Here is a 22,988-nt window from a genome sequence, read left to right on the forward strand (position 1 = left end):
ATATGCCTGAGTATTCTTTTTCTGAGTAAATTGTAGATGGACTGATTATAAAATTGCTTACTGTTATGAGACTTCATTTTCTCCTAGCTCATCTAGTTATCTATATTCTTAGGTTATTAGGCTTTCTTAGTATATAATCACATGGTAACAAACAACATATTGGACTTGTTAGGAATTTCTTTGGTTGTTAGGCTTTCTTAGTACCTTTCTTAGACTTTAGTCACATGGTAACAAACAACATATTGGACTTGTTAGGAATACTTTGAAGGTATAAATGTACAATGGAAATGTCTAGCATTGCATTTTTACTATTACGTCTAGGGGTGATAATAATGAAAACCTTATTCTTCTGTGATTTTAGGGGGTTGTTTTAACAAAGCATTTTGAAATATATTATGTCCTCTTGAGTCCTAGCAGTCTTAAAAGTTAGTAAGATGCTTTTGTTCGTTTTTCACAGAGGAAGAAATTGAGTCTTCGGTTCATTTATTTGGTCAGTAATTAAATACTGAGTTGCTGTTCTGTGTTATGTACTGATTTTAGCTTGTTCATAGACAGACTCTACACCAGTTTAGTAATAATAGTAATAGTAATAGTGGTAGGAGTAGTTGAAATTATAGTATTTATATTCACTTTACATATATCAACTTAATTCTCTGGACAACCTTATTTATTATTTATTAAGTACCATTATTTATCCCCATTTTGCAGGCAAGAAACTGAAGAATACAGAGATTAAGTAACTTACTCAAGGTCACATAGCTACTAGGTGAGGGCTGGGACTTAAGCTGGAATTTAAGTTCTGAGTTTGTGATCTTAACTTTTGTGGTCTGTTGCCTCTGTAGCACATGATTAGAACCAAGGCATTTTTTTGTTTCCTCAGTCAACTTAAGTGCATTGGAAGGCACTGGGAACTGCAAATATTTCTTATCCCATTATATCCTTAAATACTATTGTTTTTATCTTGGAAATTTGGGTGGGGATGCTAATCTTGTTCTTGTATTCAAGAATATAAACTCCATGAGAGCAAGGACCTTACCCATCTAGTTTACATCTGTATTTCCACTTCATGCCATAGTGCTTGGTTCATAGTATTTTCTGAAATATTTCTTGAATAAGTGAATTTAGACATGTAGCAGAAAAAAACCCTACAAACATCCAACATAGGGAGATAAATACTGCCAAATACTTTGCTATCCTGTTATCAATACACAAAATGGCACAGCCGTTTTGATAGACAAGAAGTAAGATTCATTTCTTTCCAGATATGATATTGTACCTATTATATTAAACTAGAGGCCCAGTGCATGAATTCATGCACGGGTGGGGTCCCCCAGCGTGGCCTGTGGGGATTGGGCTGAAACCAGCAGTCCAGCGCCGCCTGCTGCTTTTGCTCATCCCGGCCCTGCTGCGCCCAGTCAGTCCTGATTGGGAGAGGCTCTCACCACCACTGCAGTGGCACTCGCCAGCCATGAGCCCTGCATCTGGTGCCCATCCTGAGGGGGGTGGGGAGGCAGGACGTGATTGGCCTTCTGGGCGGGTGGTGATATGCCCTTGCTGGCCCGGTTGTTGGGAGCCACCTGGTGGCCGCTTTTATATTGTTTCTTCCTTGCCAAGCGTCTAGGGAGGGGCAGCGGCCACAGTGACCAAGGACGACTTCCAGGAGGCCGGTGGCGCTGTTGGGATCATGCCAGCGGCACTGGTCCGTTGGTGCCTGGCCTGTTCTCCGGAGATTAGACCTGCAGGACTATTGAGGGAGTGGCTGCCACTGGGCTGGTGGGCCACTGGGTCAGTGAGCTGAGTGGCACTCCCGCTGTGGGAGCGCACTGACCACTAGGGGGCAGCTCCTGTGTTGAGCATCTGCCCCCTGGTGGTCAGTGTGCATGACAGCACCCGTCGACCGGTCGTTCAGTCGCTTAGGCTTTATCCTAGCTAATAAAAGAGTAATATGCAAATTAACCATCAGTCCACTACACCCACAAGCCATGCCCACCACCCAATCAGGAGTGAGTATGCAAATTAACCCAACCAAGATGGCTGCGGCCACGGAGAGAGCAGGAGGGAGGCTTGGGTTTCCCCGGCGATGGAGGAAGCCAAGCTTTCCGCATACCCTGGCCGGCCCAGGCCTCCGCTTAAGGCTACAAAGTTTCAATTAGAGAAGATAAATAAATCCCAACAAAAATGGCGGCAGCCACAGAGCTGGAGAGAGCAGGAGGCTAGGGTTGCCCCCGGCGATGGAGGAAGCCAAGCTTCTGCAGCCCTGGCCTGCTTTGACCTCCGCTTAAGGCTACAAAGTTTCAATTATAGAAGGTAAATAAATCCCAACAGAAATGGCTGCAGCCACGGAGCGAGCAGAAGGCTTGGCTCCGCTCCAGGCTACAAAATTTCAATTGTAGAAGATAAATAAATCCCAGATACCAGGGCCTCCGCTTGGGTTGCTGGGGGGTGTGGCCAGCCTGCAAACCACCACAGACCCCTTGCCCAGGCCGCCCCACGCCCCAAGGGAACCCCCACCCTGATCCAGGACACCCTTCAGGGCAAACCAGCTGGCCCCCACCCATGCACCAGGCCTCTGACCTATCTAATAAAAGAGTAATATGCAGATTGACCATCACTCCAACACACAAGACGGCTGCCCCATGTGGTCAAAGATCCTGCCCCCATGTGGACACAAGATGGCCAGCAGGGGAGGACAGTTGGGAGGGATCAAGCCTGCAGGGGAGGGCAGTTAGGGGTGACCAGGCGGCAGAGGAAGGAAGTTGGGGGTGACCGGGCCTGCAGAGAAGGGCAGTTGGGGGGGACCCAGGCCTGTAGGGGAGAGCAGTTGGGGGTGACCAGGCCTGCAGGGGAGGGCAGTTAGGGGCAAACAGGCTGTGAGGGGAGCAGTTAGGTATCAATCAGGCTGGCAGGGGAGTGGTTAGGGGGTGGTCAGGTTGGCAGGCAGAAGCGGTTAGGGGCAATCAGGAAGGCAGGCAGGTGAGCAGTTGGGAGCCAGCAGTCCTGGATTGTGAGAGGGATGTCCGACTGCCCAATGAGTCCCGATCCTGGGATCGGGCCTAATTGGGCAGTCGGACATCCCTTGTGGGGTCCCAGATTGGAGAGGGTGCAGGGTGGGCTGAGGGCCCCCCCCCCCCCCCGCCCCATGCACGAATTTCGTGTACCAGGCCTCTAGTATATATAGATTCTCTCTGTCTCCCCTTCACTGACCTATCAAATGGGTATATTGAGTAGGTGTAAATCATTATATCTAGTAAAGCTTCAATCAAACACGATTCTTGTCCTCAAAGGGAGTGTATACAACATATATGTGGGAAACTTATATGACTATGCAAATGCAAAATAACAGTTTTAAACTACATGAACTATGAAATTAAGAAACTAGAGCTATAAATCTTGAGATCTCATTCAACCCTTGGTTTATATGATAGATGGAGGAACAAGTTCAGAGAGGCTAAGTGAATTCTCAGACATAGTGCTATAAAATGTTTCTTAGATTGGAATTGGAACTGTAGTCTCCAAAATGGCATTAGGAATTGGCATTCAAAGTTCACAGATAGGATAAAATTGACCTTTGATTGGTCAGGAAAGCAGTGTTATTTGAACTGACGTTTTGAAAGTTTTGGGTTGAAGGAGAATGTTTCAGGCAGAAGAATAGGAATAAAAATGGGAGGAAGTAAGAAAAACATTCTGGGCATCAGTAAAGCAACAGTTGTACTTACTAAGTTGGTCTCAGGAAGTGATAGGCAGTGACTGAAGATTGAATTGGGCAGTGATTTGGCCCTTATCTCTTGTTGACTAAATGATGTTTGAGGAAGATTGGTATAAAAGGAATCTGTAGTTTGTGCTGGAGTGGGGGTACACCTAGAAACAGGAAAGACCAGTTAGGAAATTATGTTTTTCTGTTATTAATGAATGAAGTAAATTAGGGTGTAGTGATTTCCACTGTAAAATGACTTGGTACAGGAACCCTTTGGTTAGCAAATTTCTCAGTTTATAAAAATTCTGTCTGTATTCACTTTCCCAGCTTCTTCCTTAAAGCAATGTGTTTCTCTTCTCATTTTAAGAAAGAAAAATATATAACTTAATTTTCCAGAAAAGCTATTATCTACAGCTATGGTTTTAAAGGTGTGAAGAATAAGTGGTCATAAACTTCAGGTAGGATTTTTTTGCCATTTAATATTTTCATAGGGTTTTTCCATATCTAATCCAAAGCAAATGTGCCCCAAATATGTATAGTAGTAAAAAGAAATCCAAGTGGATGTGAACTAATATTTTAGGGTGGGTTCTTTACATTTAGTGGTCATAGACACCTTTGCCTGCTTTCTTTTCATACAACTGGATTCTATTGCCAATCTCTTCCAGATAATGGATAGAGGAGGAATTATTTTTTTCCTGAGCACTCCTAGGTATCTATCAAAAAGGAAATGGTATAGATTTATTTAAAATGTGGAAAGCATTAATACTATCATTGACATTAAATGTGAGTAATTTGTTTATTTTATTGACATTGAAGTGCCACAAAACATTTCTTTATATATTGGCGCCCTTTTTTTTTTACAGCTTGTCATTTTTAAATTTTGAGAATTGTGTACATATAAAGGAATATAATTTTTTAAAAGCACATTTTGAATTGCCCTTAGATTCCAAAGTCTCCTAGGTATTTGAAAGTATGTAATTTATTTAATAGTTATATGCACAGTACTATCTTTATCCTTTTATTTTTAATTAAAAATACTTTTAAAAAATGTGTTTTTGAATTACAGTTGACATTCAATATTAGTTTCAGATGTCCATCATAGTGGTGAAACATTTACATAATTTACAAAGCGATTCCTCCTGATAGTTCTAGTACCCACTTGACCTATCTGTCCTTAAGGAGAACCTATAGTTGAACTCAAGGATAAGTGTGTGTGTGTACATATACATAGAAAAAGATAACAGGTAACAAGTTCCATATATTATTCTCCTCTATTTTTGGTCCTTTGCTTTAGTTTTTTCACCTACTTATAATTTATTTTCTCTTGTAATACTTATGTTTATTTTTGTAAGCTGCTTGAAATATTTTAGGGAATGACAGGATAGAAATCCAACAAATGGGAAAAGTATGACAAAGTAGGATATGGTAAATTTTAAGAGATACTAATAAAGCAGTATTGGGAGTTAGAAGATGAAGATCACATGCTTTTGAGAAGGTGACATTTGAGAGGAGTTTGATTGCTGTGGGGATTAGTAAGTCATTTTAGTAGAGAAAACACATAAAAAAGGTTCAAGGTACAAGGAGTACTTATAGGAAAGAACTTAGGACATAGTCTAAGTTGGCAGGAGATTGTGTCTATATATAGGAATATAGAAGATAAGGCTTGCTTTGAAAAGCCTAAAGGCAAGATGGAGAAGTCTGGACTTAGTTGGCTATGGAATGGAGGCCCCTCTTAGGTTTTGTGCTGTGTAGTGGCTTGTTCACTACTGTGTTTTAGGAAAGTGGTGACTTGACTTGGAATGTCTAGTTGCTTCCTTAATATGGGGAATGAGAACTCAGTAACTCCTCTTCTGTCAGTGGTAGAAATAGAGGCACATTCTTTGTGGTTGCAGTCTGAGCTAATGCTTTAAACTAGTGACCTTGGCCTCATAGGAAAGCTAAAGGAGGTAAGGACCCAGTCCACATATGGTAACACTCCGCTTATACAGAAGTTGAACACTGCTAACCTGATCCTTTGGAACACAGCTCTGGAATGTAAAAGCTTCCAAAACTGCTTGAAATTGTCACAAAATAAAGCCATGTGGAATTTTTGTGTGAGTATGGATAGTTTTACATAGCATTTCTGGTCCTTTTTTAGACTTTTTTCTTTTTAAGTCTTAGATTTGCTGGCTTTATCATCTCAAAGCAGATGAAGGAGAAGAAGGAAAATAAAATGGGATTCTGAGACATGTAAGGTGTAACATTAGGAAAGTATCAGTTGTATAGCCTGACATCAAGGTAGGGATTAGAAATTAACACACACACACACACACACACACACACACACACACACACACACACACACACACACGATACGGTATTGAATGTTCACCAGTTGAACGTTAGATTATGTTTGGTATATTACTTTAAGGAAGCATGAACATAAGATTCCAGATAGTATTATTGGTTGAGCTACTGGAAAATGTAAAGAGAGTATCTTTTTAGTCATATCTGACTCCACTGTATCTTTTAACTGTCGACAAATCACTTTACTGCTCCATATTGCTTTTTTCCTGTTGTAAAATAAGTGCTTCACATTTTTCCAGCTTACAGGCTAATGAGGTTATTCTGTAAGAAATTAATAACATGTTATAAATAAAAGCTAGTTCTCTACAAATAGAAATTGCTGAGGATACTTTCAGTAGTAAAATTTTAAGTCCTTAATAGATGCTAAAATTTAAGTAAGTATTAGTAATTTTATTTTTAGTGAAATTACTGATGAATAAATGACATCTTAGTTACTCTTTATAAGGTATTTTGTAGACAATTACTAATTTACATATTTTACTATAATAAATATTCTCCTTCAATATTTTCTTTGATATATTTTTTAAATTATCTTTCTCAACATAGTAAATCAAATAATTGTATCAGGGGAAGCTGATTTCTCTTATTTCAGATGTTTTTAATTTCTTTTTAAAGAAATGGATAACTCACACCACCTTCTTGCATAAGGAAGTTTTTGCTTATGCTTAATATTAAATTAATTTTTTCTTAGTTTTGTCCTTTTAGACAATTTTGTTGTGGCATTTTCAGCAGTGAAGGGTTCTATTCCTATTGAGGAAATACTCTTATGTTTTAAAAATTACTTTTTAAAGATGGTATTCAGTGAAATATATAATAGCAAATTTATTTTGGAAAAAGAAGCTTATTTTTAAGTTATCTTTTTGCTTGATTTTTGTTTCTTTTAAGAGTTTTGCTTTGGTTCAGGGTGGTTGAAGTGAATTGAGAAAAATTTCTGGTTTTGACAATAGCGCTGTGTTGTCCATTGCTCAGATGCTGATAAGCTATCCGTAGTCGGGGACTTTTCTTCCTCTCCTAAAGGGCTTTATCACTGTAGATTGCCTTAACTTCTGTTTTAGAGTCAAGCTTAGAGCCATGTCTTACCTTTGGTTGGTACTCCTGATTTGGCTGATTCCTAAGCTCTTCTTCATCATCACTGTGTTATTTTCCTCTTTGGGGGACCTACCAAACATTATTTACCAGTTATTCAGTGAAATGACAGCAGGATTTGTATGTTTGTGCAACCAGTTATATTTTATTAGAAATTTTTAACAGTTGTAAGGTTCCAGGGAGAAAGGGTGGGTCAAGATCATGAGAAGATGTGATAAGTCCAAACTAGGTATTTTATGTATTTGTTGTCTCCATTCTTTTTTGTTGGTTTGTTAATCCTCACCCGAGGATATTTTTCCCATTGACTTTTAGAGAGAGTGGAAGAGAGAGGGAAAGACAAAGAGAAACATCGATGTGAGAGAAACATATAGATTGGTTACCTCCTGCATGAGCCCTGACCGGGGAAATCTGAAACCAGGGTACGGGCCCTTGACTGGATTTGAACCCGGGACCCTTTGGTCCGCAGACTGATGCTCTATCCACTGTGCCAAACCGGCTAGGGCTCATGTCTCCATTCTTGCACCCTGTAATAATAAATTATGATGCTGCATCCCAATTCTTTTAGGAACAAATATGTTTAGTGCTTATTGAAGATACATAATATTTGAATTAGCAACCTCTTTAGCTCTTCTTTGGTGAATTTATATAAGATTCATGATAAATCCATAGGGGTGCTGAGTATTATGTGACAGATAATTCTAAAATTTCTTTTACTATATAATTGGCAGAAATATTACTATCAGTAAAATATTGTCAAGTTAAGTAACTTGGTCACATAATTACTGAATGATGGAGCTAGTATTCCACTAGGTGATTTGATTCCAAAGCTTATACTCTTAATCATTCTGGTAATTGCCCTGGCCCACTGATAAGCAGTAGTAAGAGGTGGCAACTGGCAATTATTAAAAAACAGTCGTTAGTCTACCAGGCATTTGTCTCTATAGACATAATTGGTTCTTTGTTATAGAGTTATGCAATGACTAATGTTCCTAATGATGATCCTTTCAGTTTTAATTTAGTTATTTTCTCTTACTACATTTTGAAAATTAAAATTTCCAAATTTTTGTGAAAGAATGAACTTTAAATTTGGAAAATTTGCTTAGGAGGAATAAAGTTTCTGAAGAATAAATGAATATAGCATAGTTTTGTGACATGAACATTTCAGTAAGTCAGATTGGTAGCTTTTCATTAATGTCAGTGAGCTTTTACTATAAGCTGTTGATATTTAGGTTATTTTTTTAATGCGTAATATAATCAAATTACATTATAATACTTTTTAAAGTAGAAAACTCACTTTAATCATTTGAACCATAATAGCATATTTTATGACTCAGATCTTTAATTTGTAATGGTTATAGCTTATATTTGTATCATATGCTTATTGGAACAAGAAAATGCTAATTTATATGAATGCTTTTATATAAAAGTTGAAAACCAGGATTTGCCTTGTTTTTTTACTCATTGTTATAGAAGAGGGAGTTTATTTTTTTAATATAAGAAATTGCATTAGGTATTCTTTTAATTCAAAATTTTTACAGTAGAGCTGCTTTCCTTCATTTTCATGATATTTTTTCCTGATTTATAAACATTGGAACTATAGAAGCAATTAGGATATTTTTTTGAATTGTAGTTAACAGTAAAGATCTATCTTAAAGGACATAACAGTTTGTTATTTAATAGTCATGTATCATGAATCTTATTCACGTGTTCCATAATAAATAGCCAAAAGTTGCTGAAAGCCAGTAATTTTTACAAGTTGTATAAGTTAATGGCATTCAAGAAATTTTACTCATTGATATGCTTTTTTTTCTTTATTGATTAAGGTATTACATATGTGTCCTTATCACCCCATTGTTGATAGCTTAAATTTGCCATTTTCCTCAATCCATGTAGGCAATCTAATTGAAGAGAGTGTTTTAAAAGTAGGGTTACTTTTTGTATAATGGGCAGGCTAAAAGATCTACTTTGAGTTTTTTTCTCTAATATTTAAAGGTTTAGTTGTGTTTCCAGTTGTACTCAGATTCTTAGCTCATGAAAATCTATCAGTAGCCTACTAAGTTAACTTACTAAAAAATTATTCCAGTTTGCAAAAACAAAAACTTTTAACAAGAGAACACACAGGCCTAACAAAAATCAAGTTGTGCTGTATTTGAGCTTATTGAATATGTTATGTAAATGCAGTTAATGCCAATTGAGTTAGAGGCTTAACACATGAGTAGGGGAGGAGAAACAGAGAATTGAAAGGTAATAGAAGAACATTAAAAGGGGTGGAGAAGAGGTGGTAGTAATTGATAAATTTCCTGAACACTTTCGTTGCCTGCATCTATAAATCTAGCTATATAAATTACTTTAGAAAAATTACCTTGGCTAATTTAAACAATTGTCTGTTAGCCTAGCACTTTTCTCCTTTACTGGCATTGTGATGATTTATGTAAGAAATATTTATTGAACGCTTGTTATGTATGTTAGCACTGAAAAGGTACAAAGGATACAAAAAGTCGTAATTTTTGTCTGGTACCCTGAAGCATCATAGGATGTTGATATATCTGAATTATTCAAATTATATTATGCTTAGTTGTCATGCTATATGTGGTGTTCATGACAGCTTTTTTATTCAAATAAGTTGATTAAGCTGTAGATTAATGAGCATTGACCATAATGAGTTCCAATTTAATGAGCATTAGCCTTGGCATTTATCTGGTATCTAATGTTTATATGACCACTTCATTGTATGACCTTGGTAAATGTAAATGTTTACCAAGGTATTTCCTTACCTGTTCAATGGGAGCTACTTTTGGTACTTTTGTTGGAAGCTTTAAAGTAGATAAAATACGTAGTTGCACCTAGCTCAGTTCTTAGTTTTGTAAAGGTGACTGCTCTTATTACTGTGACAGATGAGAATGATTCCTTTCTTTTGAGCACTGTTAATTAAAAGTAAAAGCTTGCCTACACATCCAGAGACTTTCTACATACTTTATTTAGCCTTCTAAACCAGTGATTCTGTGTTTTTGTGGTATTTTGGTATAGCCTTTCTTACCTGGGGCTCCATAAGAAAATTAATCCATACAGGAAAAGAGTGACTGCTTTCTCAGTTCTCCTAAGAATAGTGCATAGATGCATGAGAGAAAATGAATTTATTACATGTAATGGAGTCATCAGGGATTCTTTTGCTGAATTCTGGGCTGCTAGGACTATACTATATCTAATTATTTGAGAAATGCTTCAGAATTATTAAATTTACAGACACAAAAGTTGTTGCAAAGTTCACCTTCCTCATTTTTGAACAACAGTACAAGAATGTAATGCCATGTAGCAGTTTGTTAATACTCCAAAACAGACCCATTTCCCTAATCAAGTGATTTTTAAAATTTTTCATACATTATTTTAGGTGGGATAATGCCCTTAGGATCATATGCTTCATACTCAATCCCATTTGGAACTGAAATTAATCAGTTTTTAATTAAGATAATGAGTTAGTGCCCAGTTTTTAAGTTTTAAAAATTCATTGAGCTGAATTTTAAAACCTAGTATAAAAAGTTTCAAAACTAGTGATTTTTGGAATACTAGTTAGTTCATCAAGTGAATAAAATTAGTTCTATAGCCGAGGAATTTGGGGGAATGCTTTTTGTTATATACATCTTGGAGGTTGACATTGCATTTTAGTTTATTAAAGACTGAGAAATTCAGAAGAGAGACAGTTTTATTTATTAGCTTCAACTCTTTTGATCCTGTAACACCTATTAATGTTCTGCAGAATCAGTATTCCTTGGAACATTTTTGGAAATGTTAACCTACTTCCTTTATATATGAGAAATGTTCTAGTCATGCAGTTAAGTGATGACAGTCTTCAATTTGAGTCTGTCTCTACATTTGTTCTACTCTAACAGTTCCTTTTTTGTTGTACCATCCTATTTTCATAAGTATTTGGTTTATTTTAGAAATAAAAGTATAATTGTTGTAATGTGAGAGTATATACCAAGTGAACCATCTGCCAGAGAAGAACATATTTTGAGAAGTATAGCACTGACATATTTGCAGCCTCATTTAATTGGCCCTGTCATTGTAAATGGTTTGCAGACCTTAGGGATAGACTTCATGAGTTAGTATTTCCCTGGGAGAAATTCCTAAACAGGATAGAAAAAACTAGTTAACTCTGTAAACCAGTGATTCTCAACCTTTCTAATGCCGCGACCCTTTAATACAGTTCCTCATGTTGTGGTGACCCCCAACCATAAAATTATTTTCGTTGCTACTTCATAGCTGTAATTTTGTTACTGTTATGAATCGTAATGTAAATATCTGTGTTTTCTGATGGTTGTAGGCAACCCTGCTAGCGGTCGCAACCCACAGGTTGAGAACCTCTGCTGTAGAGCCTGAGACCATAACTAAACTTCACATATCTCTTATTTCAAATCATATTTCCTAAATAGTTAATGATGGTATTCTTCTACCTTTTCACCATTTTCTCTTTGGCAATATTTTCCTTTTTAAGATATAAATTGAGTGGCCAGATTATTATGATTTCTGAACGCATAATAATCTGGCCACTCAGTGTATGTCCTATATAATAAAAGGCTAATATGCAAATTGTCCCCTTGACCAGGAGTTCGACCAGCAGGTAGGCTGGCTAACCGCCCATGTCCCCTCCCCCTGGCCAGGCTGGCCGGACCCCACCCATGCATGAATTCATGCACCGGGCCTCTGGTATATATATATATATATATATATATATATATATACACACACACACATACATACATATATATATATATATGTATATATATGTATATATATATATATACACACACACACACACACACACACACATACACACACTCTCTCTGGTATGTATGTGTGTGTGTGTATATTCTCTCTCTCTCTCTCTCTCTCTCTCTCTCTCTCTCTCTCTCTCTCTGAGTGGCCAGATTATTATGTGTTCAGAGATCATCATAATCTGGCCACTCATTGTAGATTGTGACTATAAAGATCTTATTCCCAAAATATGTGGAAAGTAGAATTAGCTACGAAAGCTGTGAATAGTCAGTAACATACCAGAATTAAAGATTTTTCCGAGGATTTTTATGAAATTCTTACACATTTACAAGACCTATCCTTCTTTGTTAGGCAAGTCAATATATATGTAAACTAGAAATTGAAATTAGAATCTTTCTTAATTTTAGTACTTAAAATGTGAGAGGGATTTCAGATTATCATTTCAGTATACTTTAGATATAGGCTTTTCAGGTTCAGTAGAAACGTCTATTCCTAGATTATTTATGTTGCTGATACTGAGTTTTGCTACAATTTACTTCTATGTTTCATTGCGTTGTCAAACTTTCATAGGTTGATAGAAATGGCAAAGCAAATAACTGTCAAGTGATCTATGTTTAAATGAAATTGAAGGGCCCTAGCCTTCAATGGTTGAGGCTCAATGGTTAGAGCATTGGTTAGAGCATTGGCCGTGTGGGAGGCAACCAACCAATGTGTCTCTCTCAAGTCGATGTTTCTCTGTCTTTCCCTTCCCTTCCACTCTTTCTAAAAATCAGTGGAAAAAATATCCTTGTGTGAGGATTAACAACAACAAAAAAATTGAAGGAAAGAATCTTAGAATTCTACTAAAGCAGAAGTGTTTATTCTAGCATTTTATAATATTTTAAAAGAAAATATTTGTTATAAAGACTATTATGATTAGAAAAGTATAAAATTAGTTAAAACTCAGTCCAGGAAATAAACATTTTTGAATTTTCTGCTGTGCATATACAACTTAAGTGTTCTTAGGTGAGTTACTTCACTACTTCATGCCTTAGTTACCTTATCAGCAAAATTGTGATGATTAAAATATTGTATGCTGTCATAGAGTTATTGTGAGGATTGAATGAGGCAGTATATATATGAAATGCATAATACATGACATATACCAAGCTCTCATGTTAAAAATCAAACAGGTTATGAATATTTGTTACTGATTTTGTAAGTCTAGGTAAATTATTTGGGAATTTTATCATTTGATTTTTAATTAAAAACAAATGTAAGAGGGATATTTATGGCACTGAACTTTTTTTGCTATGGAAATTTTTAAAGAAACGAACAGACATTTTGATTTCTTCCATTTTTATAACGCAGGAATGAAAATTCACACATGATAAATTAAATTTGAAGACCTTTTTTTAATCCACCTATTCTATCTATCAGATGCTTTCTGTAGTCTAAAGTTAATTTCCATAATAGTTGTTGGATGTAAACATCATTCAGTTTTTCTGTTTGTAGGCAAGATTTTCTCTTTTGATCTCTTACATACTTTTCTTCTGAATCAGTTCTCTGTATAGAAGGCTATTTACCAAATAAGCATAATCAAGATTACCACCATCTGATTACTGATATTAGTACAGAACATGGCATGATACTCTCATTTTCATTAAGATTACTTTTTAGAGAAAGATTGGAGTGAACTTTTCATATCAATAAAAAATGTAGATTTATTTTTCTTCTCAATATATATTCCATAGGTATGTTAACTATGGTACCTTATTCGTAACTCTTTGTTTTTTATTTTAACTTTCTTTTTTCTAAAATTAAATTTATTAGAGTGACATTGGTTAATAGGATCATATAAGTTTCAAGTATACATTTCTTTGATACAAAACCTGTATATTGCACTGTATGCCCACCACCCAGAGTCAAACCATCTTCCGTCACCATATATTAGGCCGCTTTCAACCCCTCTAACTTTATTTTAAAATAATTTGACCTACCAAAAAGTTGCGAAATACTACAAAAAGTTCCCATTACCTTCATTCAGCTTTCCCTATGTTCATATTTTATATAACCATAAGACAAATATAGAAATCAGTAATACTAACCAATCTGTAAATATTCCACTAAATGACCTTTTTCTGGTCCAGGATTCAATCTAGGATCTTATTTGTGCATAATTGTCATGTGACCTTAAGTCTCTTTCAGTGTGGGCTGGTTCTTCATTCTCTGCCTTTCATGACCTTGTCATTTGTGGAGTACTAGCTAGTTAGAATGTCTCTCAATTTGTGTGTCTGATGTTCTTTCATAATCAGATTGAGATTATACGTTTTTGGCAAGGATACCACAGAATTGATGTTATGTCCTTATCAATGCATTATAGAATGAGGTACATAATATTGATTTGTCCCATTACTGGTGATGATATCATGATCATTGATTAAGAAGGTGTCTGCCAGGTTTCTATACTGTTAAATTACTCTTTTTCTCTATAAATAGCAAGTGTCTTATGGGGAGATATCTTGAGATCAAGTAAATACCTGTTTCTCAACATACTTGCACCCATTAATTTTAGTATCCCTATACCCCTTGATGATTCTTGCTTGATAAGAACCTTTTGAATTTAATTCCTTAACATCATTTTGTTGACTGGTATATCATATTTCTTGTCATAGATGGATAAGAATTAAAGGAATTAATATAAAGACAGCCTAATTTATAAAACATATCTTTTTCTTTCTATAGTCTTTTATACTCATCTTTTTCTGAATGCCCTTAAGAATATAGCACAACACAAAAATCCTGGAATTAAAAATGCGGTAGAAAGTTGATTCTTTTTTTTTCTTCCTACCTATACTTCAGTATACTGTATTCTGGTCATCATCAGAACAAAGCTAAATATTTCATACTAGCAAAACAGGTAAAAAATATGCTAGGGAAGTAAAAGTAAAGGGCTGAATTAATAATGAAAAGAATTTGCCACAGTGGTTTAGAGATTTTTCTTAAACTCACTTTCATTAAGATTTTCTTTTTATTGTTAAATATAGAAGCCTTTTTTTTTTTTTTTTTTTTTTAATCCTCACTCAAGGCTATTTTTATCGATTCTAGAGAGAGAGAGGAAGGGAGAGAGAAACATCAATCAGTTGCCTCCTATACATGCCCAGACCAGTCGAACCTGCAACCTAGGTATGTGCCCTGACTGGGAATCGAACCCACAACCTTTTGGTGTACAGGATGATGCTCCCACCAATTGAGCCACTTGGCCTGGGCTATAGAAGCCTTTCTTATTCAAGGGAGGCAGTGGCAAACAATATTTTTGTGTTTAGTCTTCTTAAACCTGATGTTGTCTTTTTAAAGGCAACTTGAACCTGAAGCTGACTTCCTTGTTTTTTGTCTTTTATTCTGTAGTGGATTACCTACTCTTAAATGTATATTTTGTGTTATTTCTTTTTTATTTGTTCTACTTCTTCATCTTGGAACATGAAGACACAGCTGGGTTAGCTATCTCTTGTCTGTCTTTTAACAAATACTTGACATTTAAACCTAATGAAATAATTTGAATCCTAATAACATTTTTGGATAGTTTTCCAAAAGGATGACAAAATATATATTGAAAAAATCTTGGAATTTGGTTAGATGTTGAGTTTTTAAACATTTATAATAGGGCTTTTTATTCTCAGGACAACCTCTTTTAGGAACTTGCTTTCTATGATTAAGTGTGTATCCTCATAATGCTGTGCATTCTTTAAAGTTCTAACTTTCGTCTATATTTTGATGTTTTTACGGTGTATCCCATTTGACAATATATATAAGATTGTGGTTTAGAAATAATCTTCTTTTCCTCTAGAGCCAATACAGTACCTTTGCTAACTTGTTCTAAGGAAGTTGGGTTTTGCTTGTTTGCTTTTTGGCAATGTCACTCAGTTTTTAAAATTGAAAATTTGAATTTGGCACCAGCTGTTTTTTTTTCCTTACTAATTTTAAACCTGGAAAAAGAACATTGGAAAATCTATAACGGGTGCCGTAATTTAGCTAAAATTTGGATCATCTCAGGATAATACCTTTGAAGTTTCAGCTGACCATACTAAAAAATTAATCCTAAAAGCTGATCCCCAGAAGAGATCCATAAAAGTAATATTTTGATAAGTTTTTATTTTCTTTAGGATTAGGAAGTTGAACTCTGTAGTGTCTACTTTAGGTATCATCCACTTGACAAAATTCTTCTTTTTGTTTCTTGGTCAGTAGGCTTTATTCATTTATAAAACATTTACTAAATTTACCTAACTTGGTGTGCCAAGCACTCTTCTATGAGCTGCAGATACCAAACTCACTCTTTCTATCAAGGATGTTCTTTCATTTTCTTTTTAATGCCAGCTGGGCTGTTCTGGATACTTAGAGGGATCTGTGAGAAATTCTTTTTCTTCGTAGATGTGCCTTAGAACCAGTAAAATGAGTGATAAAAGATGAATAGGAAAATATATTCCATCATGCTTTCAATTTAGCATAGAATATCTTGTTTTTATTTTATGAGTAATCTGCAAATCTATAAGTTAGCAAGTTCAACTTTTAAGATCAGTTAGTTATAGCACAAGTGGATAAAAATGATAATCTTTGTGAAAATGTGTTACCTTCTATTTCATTGCTTAAAAATGATTAGGTGTAGCTTTTCCTCTTTCTTCAATATGAGAAATGCTTAAAACTAGCAGTATGTGCTCATTTAATAGTTTAATATTGAGAACAAATATTGCAAATCATCTAGTTTGTACATTTCAGGATAATTTCTCAGAGTGGATTTATACATAAACTATTTAGATTTATTGCTTCTGATTTGAATATAAAAATTTAAGCATTTATGGGAAATGGTAAAATGGTTTTATTGATGTACTGGAACACCTGTTTGTTTGGCTTCCTTTTTGACATTTCAGCATTGCTGGTTTTGTTGGCTTTGGTTTAGAATTTATTCTCTAGTGGAGCCCTGTGTAGAGTATTTACTCTTTTTCCTCTTGAAATATCACTTAGAAGAATGCTATCTATTAAAATAGAATTAGGTAAGGTCCTGCTGTGTCATTTTTATGAGCCTCCATTAAATCTCACAAAAGATGCTCTTTCGTTTTTGATTAATGATCTCATTTTGTAAGTGCCTTTACATTTTCTTTATAAATGGTACAATATTAAACCCACAGCCTCCATATAGTATTTACTCCTAAAGCAAGAGTGATACCATCTCTCCTCAATGATTCAAAATAATGTCTATTTAGGGATATCTGTTTACTTATTCATTTTTGAGTATAAATATGTGGAATCTACAAGTTTTGGTACTTCAGGCAAAAGAAAGAAGTTGTATCCTGAAAGGAGTCTGACTTGGGAGAAGTTTATAAGTGGATCTATATCTCCAGCCAACTCACTTGTCCCATAACCTAAGGATACTTATTTTTTTGTTGTTGTATTTTTAATTTATATATTTTTCAGGGTATGATAATCAAAGGTTTGGAGCTCCTACTGAAAGAGAAATTGTAGATTTAGCCCAATATCAGTTTGAGCAAGATACGATTTCTTGGGTGTTGTTTTTATTTTCAGAGTGAAAGGAGTCTGTAAATTTAAAAAAAAAAATAGATGTATTTTTTTGTTCAAAATGAATGTTCCCTTTTTTGCCTGTATTTTCATTCAGATATGTTGCTATTGCTGATTAGCATTCAAGAACTGAAGGAAAACTGGGAAATTTGGAAAATCATTTTGTTTATAATTTCTGAATATCTTTTTAACTATATCTTAATGTTAAATTTTAAGATCTCATTATTTTGGAAATATTGAATATTTTTCCTGGTTTATATTGAAATATTAGATTCGAAAAGGATTGATTTGTCAAGGAAATTGATTAGAAAAGAGTAGAGGATGATTGTTTAATAGTTTTAATGTAGCACATCTTGTTCCATATAGGTACAATGAAAACATAAATAAGATAGCTCTGGTATATTAATTTTAAGCCTTTCACATCTGTTAAAGAGCCACCCCATAGGAACTCCAGCTATGGAATACTTTGTTAATCTATTTGGGATTTTTGGATTCTTGAAAATACCTAATTAGGTTGTATTTCTTGAGATACTCAGTATTCAGGTCTTTATCTAATTTGTATTCCTTTTCTCTTGTCATTCCTCACATAGCTCTCCAATGTGAATATACTGTAAAGTACTGTTTTAAGCTACTGCTCAAATATAGTCTTTAGTTTCTTCAAAACTAAAAGACTTCCGGACTTAAACTCTATTGGAAACTTAAAATGAAAAAAAAAATAGCTGGCACAAAGCCTCATAAAGTATTTTTGTAGTTATTAATTTGATACCTCTTGCAATATGGCTGTTTCACCCCTTGACATCTTTTAGATTTCTTTTTTTCATAATTTCTTTAATTTTTGGAAATTATAGATTTGATGCTTAAATTTGTAGTTTTTTTTTCCTTAGTCCAAACTATGTTCATTTCTCACTTGTACAGAATTCAATATATTCCTAGAGCAGAAGTGTTAGCTCGTTCTTTCATCTTTAGGCTTAAAAAAATTTTAGTCCAAATGTTGTTAGGTAATGGAATAACCATTCCTTTTCAGCTATTCGTATATTTCCAAACTGGCTGGCAGAGCCAGGAGGAAGTTGAAGGCACTAAAACAATAACTTTGGTTGGTTGCTACCTTCATAGTGCTGAGACTACAACCTTTTTGGTTGGTTGATAGAACAAGAGAGCACAATCCTCGTTCCACTAACAGGTAAGGAACCCTTGTGATAACCAGTTGGTGTGAGAGAGAGATTACTTGATAGTATTTTTTTTTTTCTGAATTTATCCCACCATATACTGTGTCCCTGAAATAGGATAGTGTGAACTATGTTCCATACAGCAGAAATATGCAGCACCTTTCTATTTAGAATAAGGTCTGAAATTTAATAGGGATGTATCACTCGATACCACAAAGTATAGTTGATCTGTTTTCCACTGTTAAAATTTATCCTGCAGTCCCTATAACTTTAAATACATGTCTGCCTATCTTATTCTCCTTTCAGCTTTTCCTTGATCAGTTGCTATATGCTTTGAACTTCTTTCTCTTGTTTACCTTATTCCTATAACAATGCATACTATTTTCAGTATCTTTATCATCATCTATTATTTGGGTATATCTTACTGCTTTAATTTCTGCATTGTAGACATTAATGATTATTTCCTGGTCCTTCTTGACCTCAAACCAAATGATCATATGTTTAAAAAAGATTTTTAGTCTGTATTACCTATGTCCACTATCCTGCCTTTTAACTTTTAAATATGAGTGCTTGAAGAATAAATCTTTTTCAGTGGCAGTAGTCATAGCTTGATAAAATTTAGGTTTAGCTTTGTATTGCTATGATGTGGGACTGTAGTCGTTTAAATTACTGAAGACTTAAAAACCAAGAACAAATTCAGCTTCTTAAACAGTTCCCAAGGATTATTAGTATTCCTGTTCATATGCTTGATTTTTCTGTTTCTACTTTTCAATCCATCTTCTTCTCTTTTACAGAAGAATTAACTGGGACTCCTCCTTTAATATATTTGAGGCCGAGTGCCTTTCCCTGTCCCATTTAGAGAACTATGATCTTGTTTCCATTCAAAATTTATCATTTTTCAATTCAGTCTTCACCACTTGAAGTTGAGTGGTTTGTCACAGAGTGTGTTATGTTTAAGACCAAGATAGGTCCCTTCTTAATCGTTACTGAGGAATTAATCATTTGTGGGGACAGACTTCTGAAATTCAAATTAAGAAGGCACTAAAGAAAGTGCGCAAAAGTAGCTCCTTTTTATCCTGAGGATAAGTCATTACAAACTCAAATGACCAGAGAATGTAATTTCTTAATAAGAATTTTTCTCTTAAATCTATATTCAGCTCTCTATTTCAGTGCTTCTCTCCTACCAGAGGTGCAAGGAGTGATCCTAGAACCACAGATACAGCCAAGACCACGGAGAGCTTTTGACGTCAGGGGTCCACTTTCTCCACTGAACCCTTGGAGGCAGAATATCCAGCTTCTGGAGAGAGTGGGAAAGGATAATAAACAAGTGGGTGCTTTCCATTATTTACTTGGGTTTATTTATAGATTGGAGTGTCCTTCCATTGCCCATTTAATTCTACTGGTGAACTCCTTGGGTTCATATTAGAACTAGGTGGGGCTGCAATCTGTTTGTTTTTCTAAGAATGCTAACTAGTGCCCATTCAAAAAAGCAACCTAAAATTTATTTAATTTTCTCTCCAGGTAATTAAAGCAGTGGGTAATTTGGGCACTTGATTTAGTGAATGACTTTGTAGTCCACAGGACTTTCAAAAAGGGAATATTTGCCATTTTAGCTTTTAATGGTACTAGTTGACATCTAAGTGCTCTTTTATATTCCAGTAATTAAGAAGTTTCTGTATTTCATCTTTGGGCAAACTGGACATCTGAACTCACCTAACTTACATAGTCTGATGTCCAAGGTATTTTTCTACCCTGTTAGTGAGAAAGTTTTGGTCTTTTTCCTACCTCAAACTTTAGGACTTCATATTAATTAGATCTTTTAGAAGATGAAATGATAGTACTGTTATGATTTTACTGTCAAATCTAGGTTTCATTCTTTAATAAGATAAATATGAATGAATATAAGTTTCAGGATATAATATCCCTGAAAGGCTATGTTAAATATATTCATAAGTAGTTTTCTAGTCCCTAGGAATACTGTTATTTGTGACAAAAGCCTTGTCCTAGATTTTTCCCATGGCATTAAAATGGTTTTCTCTTAGTTTCTTTGATGCCAAGGGTAGGATTTGATTCCAGGAAATTCTTATCATCTACAATGGGTAGAATGTGAACTTGGTGCCTTTGGCAAGTTTTTTTTCCTTGGTGGATTCCTTCTGTGACTCCAGGTATCTTGATAATGGGAGACCGGTTTATTTGTTCTCTAATTGCCCAGATTTCTTTCAACTGGTAAACATCATACTTCTTCAGCAAAAGGAACTCTCCTAGCAGAGCCTTCATGGATGATATCTGTCACACATGCAGCACCTGCAGTTTGGAAGGCAGTGGTGAACGGAGCCATGCAATATATCTAGAAGACACAAGGATGAGAGAGCCACCTGATCTTGTCATTTATAAACTTTAAGATTTACTCTGGTGTACTTTTGGTCTGGAAATGGAGAGGCTTAATTAATGAAATAATTTTTTCAGATTGGATTTTACATGGCCATGAAAATACTCCTTTCTATTCAGAAGACTGAAATAGAGGAAGCATGAGAGACTCCTTTCTTTTAAAAGCAGCTCTCTGTATCTGTTTCACTTAAAAGATTTGTGGGATTGAAAATCACCTTAAAATCAAGCAGGCAAACGTTTTTTTGTAGTATGAGAGATCCAAAAACCTTAGTGAAACTGTTGTGTTTTTTTTCCTGACACTGAAAGAAACTAGAAATAAACTAGAAGCTAGAAATTCTTAATTACTCCCAAATTATTTTTAAAATTAAGGCTACACTTTTAGCTTATCTTTTTCTGGTCTTGAGTCATATTTTCATTTGTCAAATCAGTGTAGAAGTAGAAGAGACATCTTTTGAGATGAAAGTAGCTTTTGCTCCTTCTTCTAAAGTACCTAAAATACTTGTTAAACTTGAGGAATTGTTTTGCATTGAAGACATAGTAAAGTTTGAATGATACTGAAACAAAGCAGGTAGTAGTAGTACATGTAGTGTTGCAAGATCATTATCCAAACTACCAATTAATTGATCAAAATAGTTATCAAAATTTTTCTACTTCTCTTTTTGATATCTCTTAACTGGTCAGTAAAAACAAAGTAGTTTTTAAAAGTTACCTGATGCTATCAGTTTGTTTTATTTGGTATAAATTTTAAGAATGGAAAGTGTAGAATTATTAATATGGGAGCCTCTAAAATGTTTTAGGAATCTAGAAACATTTGCCAAGTCTTTCTTGGCTATTTATTAGACCTGTATTTGCCTCATTGATTATAAATAAATGTTTATATGTGTAGTACTTAAAAGAAAGTATAAAAGGTCAATTTAAACTAAAATTTCTTTAGAGAGCTCTGAATTTTCATAAATGATGACAGCTTTTTATGCTTGATTTGTTTTTGTTAAATGTTAATAAGAAAGTTTTTACAAATATATAAATTTAAAAAAATAACTGCTCAACATTTTAGAAAGAACTTAGGGGAATTGAAAGTGAGATTTCTTGGAAACTAAGTTAGTTGAACTCTTTGAACCAGTTTATGGCCTGTGAGATTATTAGCCTTTTGTTTCAGTTTTGAAAGATGAAAATGATTTAATCTCTTAATCTCATGCTTTGATTAAATTTTAGCTCTGTTTCTTAAAGTGTACAAAAGAAATGTAAGTGCATTTCTATTCACCTCATGCCACTAAAAGCTATTTAAAACTGAAACTTTTTGTATATTAATGTAAATTGATTTGTTTATTTAAATTTTTATTTTAATATTTTTTTCTTACAGATTTTACATATTTTGTGTCACAATATGCAATCTTACATTTTTCAGTGTTTATTTTATGAATATTATAAGCTAATTTTTTTCTAGAATGACTGTGTAATATTTGTATTATGTGATCATTTGAAAACTAATAAATATTTTCTCCTTGAAAAAAATGCACTTACGATAAATGGCTTATTTTTGTTTCAGGAGTAGAAATTGAAAACTACAACAGTATTTTTAAGTGTATTTTAATTTTATGTGTCTTTCTCTAAGTATTTCTTAATATATATCCTACCCTTTGTATGTTAACCTTTTTTGAGAAAACAGTTTTTAAACTGTTAAAATGATTATCAGGTCACCCAGTGCCAAATTTATGAAAATAGGTGATCAATTTAGTCAGTTTTTGCATTTTCATGATTGGCTTCATCTTAGCTTTGTTTCAAGAATTGGATTTTTTAGATGCCATTTTTAATGTCAGTTTTGCAAACTAGGAAAACTCTTGAGTCAAAATTATACATATTAGGAGTAATATGGTTAAATCTTCTAAAAGCAAAATTGATCAAAATATAACATCTTACAAAATAGCATGCAAAAGACAGCTCCTATACACAGAAAAACACATTTGAAAATAATGGCTGATTGGAGA

At 34.5% G+C, this 22,988-nt stretch overlaps 1 protein-coding gene across 2 annotated transcripts in view; it reads left to right on the top strand.

Moving 5' to 3' along the window:
• Positions 1-22,988, top strand: part of TSC22D1 (TSC22 domain family member 1) — a 154,061-nt gene that overhangs the window by 13,054 nt on the left and 118,019 nt on the right. Inside the window, exons 2-3 of one of the 2 annotated variants that reach the window (XR_003619082.2) lie at positions 19,773-19,942; positions 20,828-22,293. The exons of the other annotated variant lie outside the window; for it this stretch is intronic. The gene's annotated coding sequence lies outside the window, so the exon portion shown is untranslated. Of the gene's footprint in view, positions 1-19,772; positions 19,943-20,827; positions 22,294-22,988 lie in introns of those variants that run through there. 2 annotated transcript variants of the gene reach the window in all.

Source organism: Eptesicus fuscus, chromosome 8 (assembly GCF_027574615.1).
Source record: "Eptesicus fuscus isolate TK198812 chromosome 8, DD_ASM_mEF_20220401, whole genome shotgun sequence".
Classification (NCBI taxonomy): Eukaryota; Metazoa; Chordata; class Mammalia; order Chiroptera; family Vespertilionidae; genus Eptesicus; species Eptesicus fuscus.